Here is a 12,677-nt window from a genome sequence, read left to right as displayed (position 1 = left end):
TAACCTTATTATTGACTTATATATTTGGAAGAGGAAAGCTACCAGAAGCAACACAGAAACACATAAAAAACACATCTGAAATTCAAGTCCGTGCTTTGGTGTATTGCAACACGTGAAATGCAGAAAGGCAGACAAGGAACCTCTAAAGAGAAACTGTTCCTCTGCAGTCACAGTTTCCCATCCCTGGTAACTGTTCTACAGAGATATGACGTTTATTTTGGGGTTTCTGGCTTGTGGGTGTTTCCCCCTAACACACCTGGAATGTTTTTGAAGTTTTTATTTTTTTTATACTTATGGCATGAAAATGCTTGCACTTTTTTTATTGTCATGCTGGGATCACATCTCTCCTCAGCAGATGCAAAGCTACATTTACAGCACAGAGAGCATATACTGAAAATTTCTTGTGTTTCTTACTTGAGGCCTGGGTATGAGAAAATATCCATCAGTTGTTGTTGGCCACTATTTATTCACAGACCTTTAAACACACCGGCGTACGAACTGCTAGGATTTAAATCAACGCTGAGTCTCATCTATGGAGAGATCAAATTCTTTGTCAGACTTCTGCTCCTCAGGTGTTTTCACTGGGGCATTTTTCTTTAGCCATGGAGAAACCCACGCTCTCCTGGCTTGCCAGGGCCACAAAAAACTTCTTGCGAAAGTGTAAGAGTACAACTCTACTGTAGTATAAATCTGCCTTTCCCTCTCTCTTTTCTTGTGCACAAAGGTCAGGCAGAGCCTGTTTACTCCATTTGTTTCTCCCTCCTCAAACAGCGGAGCATCAGCCAACCTTTGAGCAAGAAGGGTTATTAATGAGAGCGCTGACCCCGATGCCAAAAGACCACACACTCTCTTTCTGGTCACTCTGACTATTACTTGCTGCGTTACTAATTGTTTAGGTTCTCAAATGAAGATTTATGAGTTAGATGCTTCATTATGACAGTTCTTACTGCGTGGCTTCCTCTTTCCCCTCCTTTTCTTACTCATTCTTTCAATTCCACATTTTCTTCCACATTTTTCAGCTCTCATGTTGTTGCTTAACCTGCCAACTGTATGAGGCTTGCTGTAGTGAATCAGCTTTACAGCCCTTAATGAGGAAAAACAATGGACCGTTTCTCTAGAAAAGTTGTGTTGGGTTGCGCAAGAAATGGGTTATTTTGTCCCTGCTCCGCGAAGCTCTTTGTTCACCCCATAAAGGAGGACTGCACGTGGCTTCTCCCCGACACCGTCCAGTCTGGGCAGAGGGGCAGGAGGAGTGGGGGAAATGGGAGGCTCAGGTGAGACTTGCAGCTCACCGTGGGACATCAGGGCATGGCCGACAGTGAGGTACCTTCTTACTTTTCAGCTGTTAGCAAGTCCTTCCACATGGCAAACTTACCTTTCTGCAGCAAAGTGGACTTAGGAAACACAGGTGGTGATTTCTGCATCAAGATCGTAGGCATCCTTCCTAAAGAAAAGAAAAAGACAATTTTCACTTTCCCCAAGTATGTTTTTATACAAGTTATTCAAAACGATATAAACAGTTGATTTAGAAACATCACTCACTTAAATATCCATGGGTTTTAAATTTGTTCAGGTGGAAGAGCTAGTTAACTGAAAGCTTTACCCAAACTGCTTGTCTGACAACTAAAGAAAAACAAACTACCTCATTAAGACATCCTTTCTGAGAAAACATTTAAGTGCTTATGTCATTCCCTTTTCTTTTTCAGTGAATAATATGAAATCTTTTCCTATTTGCATGCAATAAAATTAGGAAAGGGCTAATTACTCTCAAAAGCTTGTTGTCAAGATGCTACTCTGTTTCAAAAAGATGGAAACACATCTGATGCCCCTGTTCTACCACGCTCAGGTTAAATTTGCAGTACTGGTGCTGTTGTGCTCATGATAATTCGAGGATAAACAAAGTCTGTGGAGAAGGGAACAACCATTTTAGTCCCAGTTCAGTTTTTTAGTCCTGTGGAATTTATGTACCAAGGAAGTTGCCTGTTTTTCCTAGCTAGATCAGTTAGAAACTACATCCATATGAAGCAAGAATACGAGTAACAATTGGCAGCATTCTTCTGAAAACCTTTGAGACAATAGGAGGCAGGATAATAAAAAAAATACACATTTCTGAAATATTCCTTAAAGATAACCAGAAAATAAGTATTCCAGAGCTTCATCTGCATTATTAGGAACAACTGTAATCTAAACAGTGAGTTAGATAACTCATTAGCTTTTCGTTACTCATGGTCATATAACTTTATTCCGCCTGGTTTTTGGAACTTGTTATTAAATGAACAACTATTTAAAATCAGACACAACTGGTTATAAGCCTATGATTTAAAAGGAAATCCTTGGACCTCATCTGTTGTCAGTATCTAACAATCTTGGAGCCTCAAGTCCATTTAGAAAACATTCCAGAGTAAATGAAATCATTTGCTTCCTCTGAAACACAAGCAGGCTTTTCATTTACTGAATTGTGCCTATGAGGCATTCATTAGGTAATACCCTAAATTGTGCAATACACAGTTTCAAAACCATACAGTGTTTTTCTTAGTGGTATTATAATTCATGATACTTCAGAACAAAGCTGTTACCAGAACTCGAGTGTATATTATTATCTCTTCAGCTTGGTAGGCATCTAACACATTTTCCCCTCCTCAGCAAACTCGGTACAGCTGACACACGCACGCCTCTCCGTGTCCTGAAACCAGGCTCGAGTCACTGGCAGAAGCCAGAGACGGATTTTGGAGACAAGAAACCACGCTCCAATGGCTTGATCCACTCTCTACTCATATTAAACTATAAATATTAAACTTTATTTACAAATTAGCCAATATTTGCATCACATTTGATACAATGGTCTGGATACTTCGGGAGCATGAGTATATTGGTCTTCAGGATTCAGAAGAGGTAAGGGCATTTTTCCCATTTCGAACGTAAGGAGAAACACCATTAATAGCAAGTGGCTTCTCATAACTGGGATCAGTCAGCTGACTGGCCACATCAGACACCAGACTGGGATTCACTGCCCTATTGCAAAATGCATGCAAACATGCAGAGTCAGCAAATCTGGTAGGTACTGATACCTGCTGAAGCTAATGAAGAGCTCTGCTTCTCAGGAACATCCGCATGCTCGGTGTCTTTCAAAGGCTTAAATACGAAGAGCTGCCTTGCAAGAATACCTGGCAACCCCATTTTGGGAACAGCTTATTTTCAGCCTGCATCAAACTGAAAGATACCAGGATACAGACTTTGCATTATCTACTTGGCAGAGGCACGAAACGACCGAGATATCAGACGACAATGACACCTTTTTGATTACAAGGCTATTTGACTACTTGAAAAAGGGCAAATGCTGTCTTAAAAAGAAATACATAAATAAAGACAGAGCAAGAGAAAGCCAGAAAACACTTTTTAGACAGCTGAAGACTCCCCACTACAACAGCATCTAGCTTCTTCCCTGGAGAGGAGCGAGCTATGAACGAGAGCATTGTCGTACCAGAACGCTTTAATGCTATCCATATGTCAACTTGCAAAACACAATGGCAAAATTATGCAGATTTTTACCACAGAGTCTCCAAACCAATGAAAGTTACCACCATGACAGTCATTTGTAAGAAAGAATTTTTAGGAAACTGTCTGCGTGGGACCGTGTAGAAAAATATACTATGCAGCAATGTGAGCTTATGTTGACTCTTTTCTCACAAGCAGATGGCATTGATATGAGTTTTCTTTAAAAAATCGGGTTTAGAGGATAAATGGCCTTGTCCACATAACTGACTTTCAATGGTTATTCTTTACGTGGCTTAAGCACAATACAAGGACTGGGAATTCAGATGCCAGCCACACCTCAGTAACAACCAGTGCACATTAATTAATGCTTAAATCATGTTCTAATTAAAGTTCTACATATTTTAAGAAAATGAATGAGTATCCCTTGCAAGCTTCTTCCCTCATTAGCTTCAAAGCAAAAGGTCATATACGCTTATCTGTGCCACTATTATTTTTGATCTTCTAACTGCATTGCTGTAGATCAACTTTCCATGGCACTAACTACACAGCACAAGGGAGTTGGAGAATTCAGAGCAAAAAGTGCTCTCAAATGCTCTTTTGATTTCTCCATGTGACTACCTATCTAAGAAAGCATGAGAGTCCAATACTTAATTCTTACACATGTGGTATTTAAAGGGAAAAGCAGTTTTCAGGACATCAGCAAGACGGTGATTTTTTCTGCTAGATTTTCACCTTACTTCTTCTGCCAGAGGATCCCAACATGCACTGATAAACCTAAAGGACAACGCAGCAAGGGCTGCAACAAACAAGTAATGAAATGTGAATTCTGGAGAGAGAGCAATGCAGCAGTCAGGGAGGACTCTCTGCAACCTTACACAATTTAGGCACGGTATAAGAAATGCCCCAAACCTGACCAAAGATGGAAGAAGAATTGTAGGAAGGATATTTAGCTGGAAAATGAGTCTGACTGGCAAACTGTGACTAAAATCCTACTTTTATAGAATTAATGAAAACTACTGGATATTTTTCTTAAAGCAGGTTTTACTGAGTTTTTTCTAATCACAGAATTAAGTGTTAATACTGTGTTTTGGACCTCTGGCTGTTTCCTGACATGTGGTGGTGCTACTGCTTAAAGCAAGTCAGATAGGCTTCTCTAAAAATCAATTTCACATTTTATTCCTGTAAAAAAAAAATGCACAGTCATCTTAGAAACAACAAAAAGCAAACCTTCCATCCTCATATTAATTTTTTCTTCTCATAAAATAATGTACAAATGTTCTTTATTGATCTAGGCATATTTTTCCTTTTATGATAAATGACTCTATATGTATGGTATTCCATTAGTTTAACGAAAATTCCCTTTAACCATGCAGTTCAGCACTTACATAACTACCTTGGGGTCATGCCACATCTATTGTCCAAAAAGCACAGTAGACATTTTCCTTTTAGCTCACCTCCACTCACTGGAAAAAAAGAATGTGTCAGGAAATTAACAGTCTTTTGGTTATAAGTTTTCCTTCACCCGCACAGAAGAGAGCTGATAAAATGTTCTGATGTGCTATTCTAACTCCAGTTTTTTGCCGTTTACTGCAGTTGTGTTCTACATATGGGCATATTTCATTTTGCTCCAAGCTGTGCAGAAAGGAAACTTGTCATGGCATCCCTTTCAAACCTGATGAGAGAGCTATGCAAATGCTGGCCTTCGTTCAAGGCTGCATCTGATGCTCCTGGCAGCAAGCGAAGCAAATAGCGCACATGGAAGAAGAAGGGAGGAGCACAAGTGAAGGCTAGCTTCTGAGACATCACAGCATTAGAAAAAGATTTATTTTAGAAGTCTCCTATGTAGTAGTAATAATAATAATAATAAATATGGTTGGATCTTTGTTGTCAGAAACTGGTGCTGTTAGGGGAATTGGACCAGCTCAACTCCAGTTCCTAGCAGGATCAACTGCCAGAACAAATTTGAGAAGGCTCAGTTCTATGCAGCAGATATTCCTCTTCTATCAATGACCGAGAATAGAAAGGTCAATTGAAAACAGCTCACCTGAAGAAACAAAAACCTTTTTCTGCAAGGAAGCTGAACTGACAGTACATTAACGTGCTTACTGATGGCAGTAATGCCAAGAAATACGCTTTTGCACCCAAATGCAAAACATGCAGTTATGCATGCCTTCTATTTGAAGCATAAAGACAGTTTAGGGGAAAAAAAGAAATAAGAAGAAAAAAAAAAAAAGCTTCCTAAAAGGCAAGATCCATTTGACTGTGGGATAGTTTTCAAAGGGAAATGAAAATGTCATCACCTGACATTTCCAAAGCTGAGCTTTCAACTCCTGAGACAGTGTGCAGGCAGGAGTGTTAAATAGAAGAGCTGGTCACAGACCGGTACACTCTCCATGTGCTTCCCTGGGGCAATTAGCGTCACTTCCCCCATCAAGGGGCTCACTGTTCTTACCAGTGAATATGTCAAGACTGGTTGCTCATAAGTCTCTGAAAATAAACACTACAAAGTCACTGACAGGACCTTTAGGTTGAAAAATGAATCTAACTCATACAATCTCTAAAAAGAAAATTTAATTGAACTGTCCTTTGAAAGAGAGGACTCTGCGCTCCCTTGTGACATCTGCAGAGAAGAGAAGCAGAACACATTCAACCAAAAACCTGTCTCAAGCCAGCTTTTGGGCTGCCTTAATCCAGTTTTTCTCTCCCCCCTTTTCCTGATGCACTGTTGGATTCACGCCACAGGGGCAGAAGCTCTCCCCTTCCTGCAAACACACGGGCACTGTGCCGCAGCAGCCCCCGCCCCGAGGAATCTGGAAGCACCAACCCAACACCGAGATGCCCCAAGCCAGTGGGATGCCAGGAACAAGCTGTTTCCTCACCACAGCCCCCCAGGCACCCAGGGACCATGTCAGCCTGCTTGGAGGAGCTCTTAGCTAGCGCCGCGCTGCATAAACGCACTGGTATAGGGCCTCAAAGCTCTTAAAATTCTCAGCAATCCACAGAACTATTTTAAATTATTTTTATTTAGAAATCCCTTTGTGACTTATGAAAAGCATCACCTCTGAGGAGTTGTGTAGATAGCAACACTAAAAAAAAGTGTTAGCAAGGGGAGTTGGAGCTGAAGGCCTCTCCCACACACAAGCAATTACGACAACCTCCCCCTCCCCTTCCTTCCCTGCTCCCGAGATGCAAACAGTGGGGAAAAGAAAACTATTTCTTCCTTTAAAGCCCAATGCTGATGATGGCGTCACTCCCCTTTGAGGGAAGCAGCAGCAGGGACAGGTTGGGCTCCCTTCCAAGGGTGCCATCCTGGACCTGTCCTCAGTAAACCGACGACGCTGTGCGTACAAGTGGGGACTGGCCAAGCTTTGCCCGGGGGCAACGGCAGGAGAAAGCAGACAGCCTCAGCACGCACGTGGCTATCTGGCACATCAAACCACCCCTGGAGGTGGCACTGGCCCTGCCGGCAACTGGTGGCCGCTCTCCGGGGCCAGCGATGCCACTACCTGTGGCTGACTCTTGCAAGAGGGAAGGGATTCCTGAACAAAAGTCTTGGTTAAAAGAAAAAAAATGTAAAAAACCCAGAACAAAACAAAAAGGCAAAAAGCTTTAGTTTTCACTTTAACAAGTCATCTGCAGGAACAGAATAAAGCCGCTCTATGGAAGAGGCGTAACCTGAACTTCAAAGCCATTTGTATCCATCTGCGGCAAGCTCAGCGATGCTGACCACCCCACAGCAAATGGGACTGACCAAGAGCAGTGAGCCCTGCATGTCCTTCACAAACTGTATAGAATTAAGTTGTCTTTCAGGCAATAGTTTGCTAGGCCTTTTTTTTTTTTTTTTTTTTTTACTGTGGGTAGCAAGGTCTTAGTGCAATCTCTGTTTACTACAATTCTCCAAGAGGCAAGATGTTCCTTGGCTTTTATCCAAACCATTTAGTTCACATACATATTGGAAAAAGCTGTCATGTCAGCAGCTAAGGTTGATATCAAGAGAGACAATAAGAGGATTAAGAGGTGGAAAGCTTTAGAAGGCAAGCTACTGAATATTTCGCAAGAAATGAAGCTGAGAGCGCTATTGATGCAAGGGGAAGGTCAGAAAACTTAAATGCCTCAAGACAGTTAAGAAATAACGAAATAGCCATTAGGCATTCCAGATGTTGATATGCAGCTTTGAAGATCCTGGTATTTCAATCTGATTTTCGTACCAAGGCGAGTGCTTTGCTGAATGTGCATCAGTGACATCGAGCACCTGCCAAGGGAATTTGCCGGGATGCATCTGCAGCATCACAGGCGTGATCTGACATTTGAGAGTGCCTCTGAGGGCTGATACTTTGTCATTTTATTACTCATTTTTATTAACACCTGAATGCTGCTGGTGTGGATGGAGTTCCACATCTCCAACTGTGAGGGTCTGGTGAGATCCAAACTGGTGAGAGATTTCACGAAGACCAACTCCTTGTCACAGTTACCCCTTCCTACCTGATCCTCTAATGACATGGCTAAGCAGATCTGCTCCATTATATCTCGCCACCATCAAGACCATGCAGTCCAAGGAAAAAGCAGACAGTAGAAGAATTTTACAAGGCATTACAAATATTTGGCAGCAAAGGGAGCAAGAGAGGTAAGCCCAGGTGTTTTCTATAGCCTTGTCAATGACAAGAGGCAAGGCACAGCAGGAATCTCTCTGGAATTGCTTCATTCTACACCTCACCCGTAAACATCAAGACACAGCCTGCCAATGGGCAACTAAAAGAACATTAGTTTCTGGCAAAGTAGAGAGGGACTTAGGTATTACATCACCTTACGATACCCTTTAACTCACAAGCACATCTGAAATGACTCTTCCTTGTTGCCAGCCTACCAGGAAGGCATTAAGAAACTTGGACAATATATTTTATATCTTTATATCTTTGAGCTTATGGAGAATACTAATGAATTAACACCTTGTCAATATACCATTTCTGTTATACCATGTTTTTGTGGCACATTTTACTTAATGACTTTCTGGAAATACTCAGTCATAAGAAATTTCTCTCCCACCTCCTGTTTAAGTACAGATATTCTACTGCAAAAGTTGAAAAATGCTCACCATTTCTTTTTATCTTGAAATGCTATTTCAGTCTTGCATTCAGGCACTTTGCACTTTAAAAATGCTTGAATTATAAAGAGTAACTTTCTAGCCCTTATGACTTCACAAAAAAAATTGTATTATTTCTTGGAAAAGGTAACCTGGCTTTTGATTAAAAAGAAAATTTATAGAATTAAATTGTTGGGTTTTAATTACATTAAAAATTATTACATTTAAAAATTACTATTTCCCCATGTGCAACTACTGAGCTATTGTGTTTTCACATTATGAAGTAACTTCGGCTAGCAACTTGCCCACTGTGTGATATTTTTTTTTATTCTTGGTAGCTATTTTAAAGTATTCATCCCATTAAATAACAAAATGGAAGATAATAAATCTGCATGCACAATAAAGGAGGTTTAGAGGTGTATACTATTTGGTCATTGGAGATGGTAAATATACAGTCAGCCACAACTGCTTCTTTGAGGAACTCTGCCAAAAGGACAAGTTAAGTCAACATTAACTAGCAACCGAAAACTGGATCTTCTGTACACTAGTTGAAATGACTAGTGGGAATTTTTTAATGAAACAATTAATTGCAACAGATGAAAGATAAAATGTCTTTTTTCCCCCAGAGTAACATGACAGTTTCAACCCAAGTTTTTGCATTTATAAGTGTTGAATCTAGACTAGATAACATGGTACATTAATTAACATGAGAAAGAAACCTTGATTTCCTACACCTACAATAAACAGGAACATGGAAATCAATACACAAGGCTCAGACTTCAACTTATGCCTCCATCGTGTCAATGCAGGTTTCGATAGCTTACCAGATTTAGTGCTGATAAGTACTGTATTTCTTTCAAAAAAATCAGACAAATCATTACAACATTGCGGCAGTTAATTTTCCAAGCTTTATTTTCCTGTGAGATACAGTGAATGTCTCCAGTATTTTCTTGAGATGGAGTAGCCCCAGACATCAGTCATTGTTGCAATAGCAAAGGAAATGCAATCATGTATTTTGTCTCAATAAAATATTTTTTTGCATTAAGCAAACAATGAAAAATTAAAAATACACCCCCCTCCCCAATATTCGAATTGCATTACTTCATTCAGATCCCGTGTCATTTACCATTTTCTGTACCACTTTGGTAGAGCATGGCTGATTTTGATGAAGCTTTTACCAACTAGATGACAGAAAATATCTTCCTCACTCAGACAGTCACTGCAGATTCCACAAAAATTAAAAATATTTTGTCCTTAAAAACATAATATATGCTAGGCATTATCGAACATCTCTGCAGTCACTCTGAAAAGGAAGTAATGAGTAGAGCTAAAGCAAATAAATTTGAATGTTTTAAAGAATTAGAAGTAATTAGCAGTAATAAATCAAATAACTGTGTTGTGCTAGTGATCAGGAGCAGTATCCTCAGCTTCAGATGTATGGAGTCAGGTAAAAGCAGCTTTGTCTGGTGATTCAAATACATGATTGTGAAGGGTTCTGTTAAGGATTTCTAAATAGCAAAATGCTGATGAAGACATCTAACCCCCTTTCTCAAACTATGTTTTAATTTTTTTTCTATATTGGATTCTGTACATTCATTTGCAACATTTTAAGTGGTGATGCAAATACCAGGGCTGTTCTCTACTGAATTATAAGCCTAACATATATTTTTTGAATATAGTGCAACCCCTCCTCCCCTTTTGTGATAGTGTGACGGTGTCATCTATGAAATGCTGGAGCTATGCAGACATGTGTTTTTGTAATTAGAGAGATCAAACCAGGTTTCATACCTGTGTAGCTCCATTCCTAGTGGATCTATCCCTATTTTACCACTATAATGAGATTTAAAACCAGGCCTTATCTTCCAAGTGCACATAAGGATCAGTTCATCCCACATTCAGCAACAGCAGGTGACAGGAGGATCGAAGCCAGATTAACAGACGGACTTCACAGAACAAGGATTTAACTTGACTATGTTAAATACACCTGTGGCATAAGTCACACCAACAGCAGTTAATTCCCACTGCAGTCTGTGACAGCACTGAAAATGCTCCTCATATTGCTCTAGTTATAGAATTTTTCATATTTCTCATTGGGACACTAATTTTCCCACTTTTATGACAGGACTACAAGAAATGCAGGCTATGGTTTGATGCTCAGTCCTATAAGTCAAAGTCAATTCTTTTGGCTGTATGTTATTCAGCTTTTAAGAAGTAATAAAAATTGACTTTACAAGCTAAAACATTTATTTGTTTAGAGATGTTGGAAATTACTGCACTACGTAAGTAAAAAGGGGGTGACAGCACAAGTCACTCCCAACAGCTTTGTTGTTTTAGCTGAGAAATAGCATCCACACGCCCTCCTTCCAAGGGTTCATGTTAGAGGGAGCAGAATTGTCAGGTCCTGTCCTGGCTCCATCAGTCTGTCTTCATAACCACTGCCACAAATTTGTGCAGGGGCAGCAATATATTAATTTCCAGAAGAGAGGGGACTTAAAGAATTCTGCATTTAAAATTGCTTCAAGTTGCACCTACCACAGTTCCTACATCACTGCTGGCAGAAAGGCAAGAAAAACATACAGAATATTCTGGATGTGGCTTTATACTACATCAAGAGGAACATGGTGTGTGGTTTTTTTCTCTGCAAGCCACAGTTGCTCTATTGTGGATCAGGAGTGATGGATTAGAACGGCTCCAAGAGCTGTCAGCTAATATCTATACTGCAGCAAGATCAGACAGCAGCAACCTGTCTGGAATGCTGTGACAATTTCTGGCTGCCACCATGAGAACCGCAGGTCACGCTACCACAGGAGATTTTAAAGTAGAAACCCGAAGTTTGAAAAAAAAGAAAAAGCACCGAGACTGCATAATCTTCTACAGAATAGGAAGTAAGCATTTGGAAGATAAAGTACTGACAGTCTCTTGGAGATTTTTCACATTGCTCCAGCTTCTTGTGCAGTCTGATGCCACCATATTTTCTCGTTACACTGGGTCACCTACATTCAGGTGAACTGAGAACAAGGCCAGTGTCAGAGTTATCAGTGGGGCTGACTGAGCTAGCCAGTCACACCCTTGGACCTGTATTTGAGCTCAATGGTTAAACAAACAAACAAAAAAAATATCTAGACAATCCAGATGCTTGTAGCTCCTCTAACTTCACTGTGCATTGAAGACACCCATTATCCCATGAAAATAGGACACCCGATAAGTACAAAATCAGACATAATGTAAAGCATAATGAAGTTGCTGAAAATGTAGAAAAACACCGTACACACCATAGTAAATGCTCTCCGAAGGACGTTTAGTTATTACAGTCTCGGCAACAACAGATGCATTTCTTAGATATTACAGTCACGTATGAAGGTGATGACTTTGCAAACAAGATGACCATTCAAAGCAATGATTATCTAACTTCCTAGGTCACTTACCCGAATGTTGGCATCCTTTCTTAAACTTTGTACTGATAAAAAGGAAGGAAACCACAGTCACCGGTCGTGCTGCTCGCTCACCACGTGTTAAGAAAAGAACGACAAGATTTGAGCCTGTGGGTGATGCTTGTAGGGGACTTGATGAGAATGGCTGGGGGCATGGAAGGAGCAAACCTGCTGACTCCTATCTGCACACCAGAAACCCAGCCAGAGGGAGGGCAAACCAGCGTGGTGACTTTGCCTGAGACAAGGCCATGCTGCCCAAATACCAGGGCACAGGTGCCCAGCCTGGTGCCATCCCAGTGCGGGCGCTCCCACTGCACCCAAAGAGCAACCGAACTCTCACAGTACGTGCCGAGGTGCCCTGACCACCAAAAGGAGGTGGGTGCCACCAGACCCTATCAGGCGCTGGCCCAAAGTCACTCGCAAATTGGGAGGCTTAAACAGACAGCTCCTGTCCCTGCTCCCACATGTTCCTCTCGTCCTGCGGGAGCTTCCTTGGAGCAGCCTCTGCTGCAGACGGCAGCCTGGGGGTGCGGAGAGCCCCTTCCAGCACCTGCCTCTAGAACTGGCAAACTGAGGAGGATGTGTCATTGAAAGGTGAGAGTTTTACACCGTGCAGTTCTGGGAAAACATGGCAAGTTAAAGCATTCGTGCCTTCTCCCCCCATGAAGAGG

This window comes from Haliaeetus albicilla, chromosome 6 (genome assembly GCF_947461875.1).
Source record: "Haliaeetus albicilla chromosome 6, bHalAlb1.1, whole genome shotgun sequence".
Classification (NCBI taxonomy): Eukaryota; Metazoa; Chordata; class Aves; order Accipitriformes; family Accipitridae; genus Haliaeetus; species Haliaeetus albicilla.
This window is presented reverse-complemented; position numbering follows the sequence as displayed.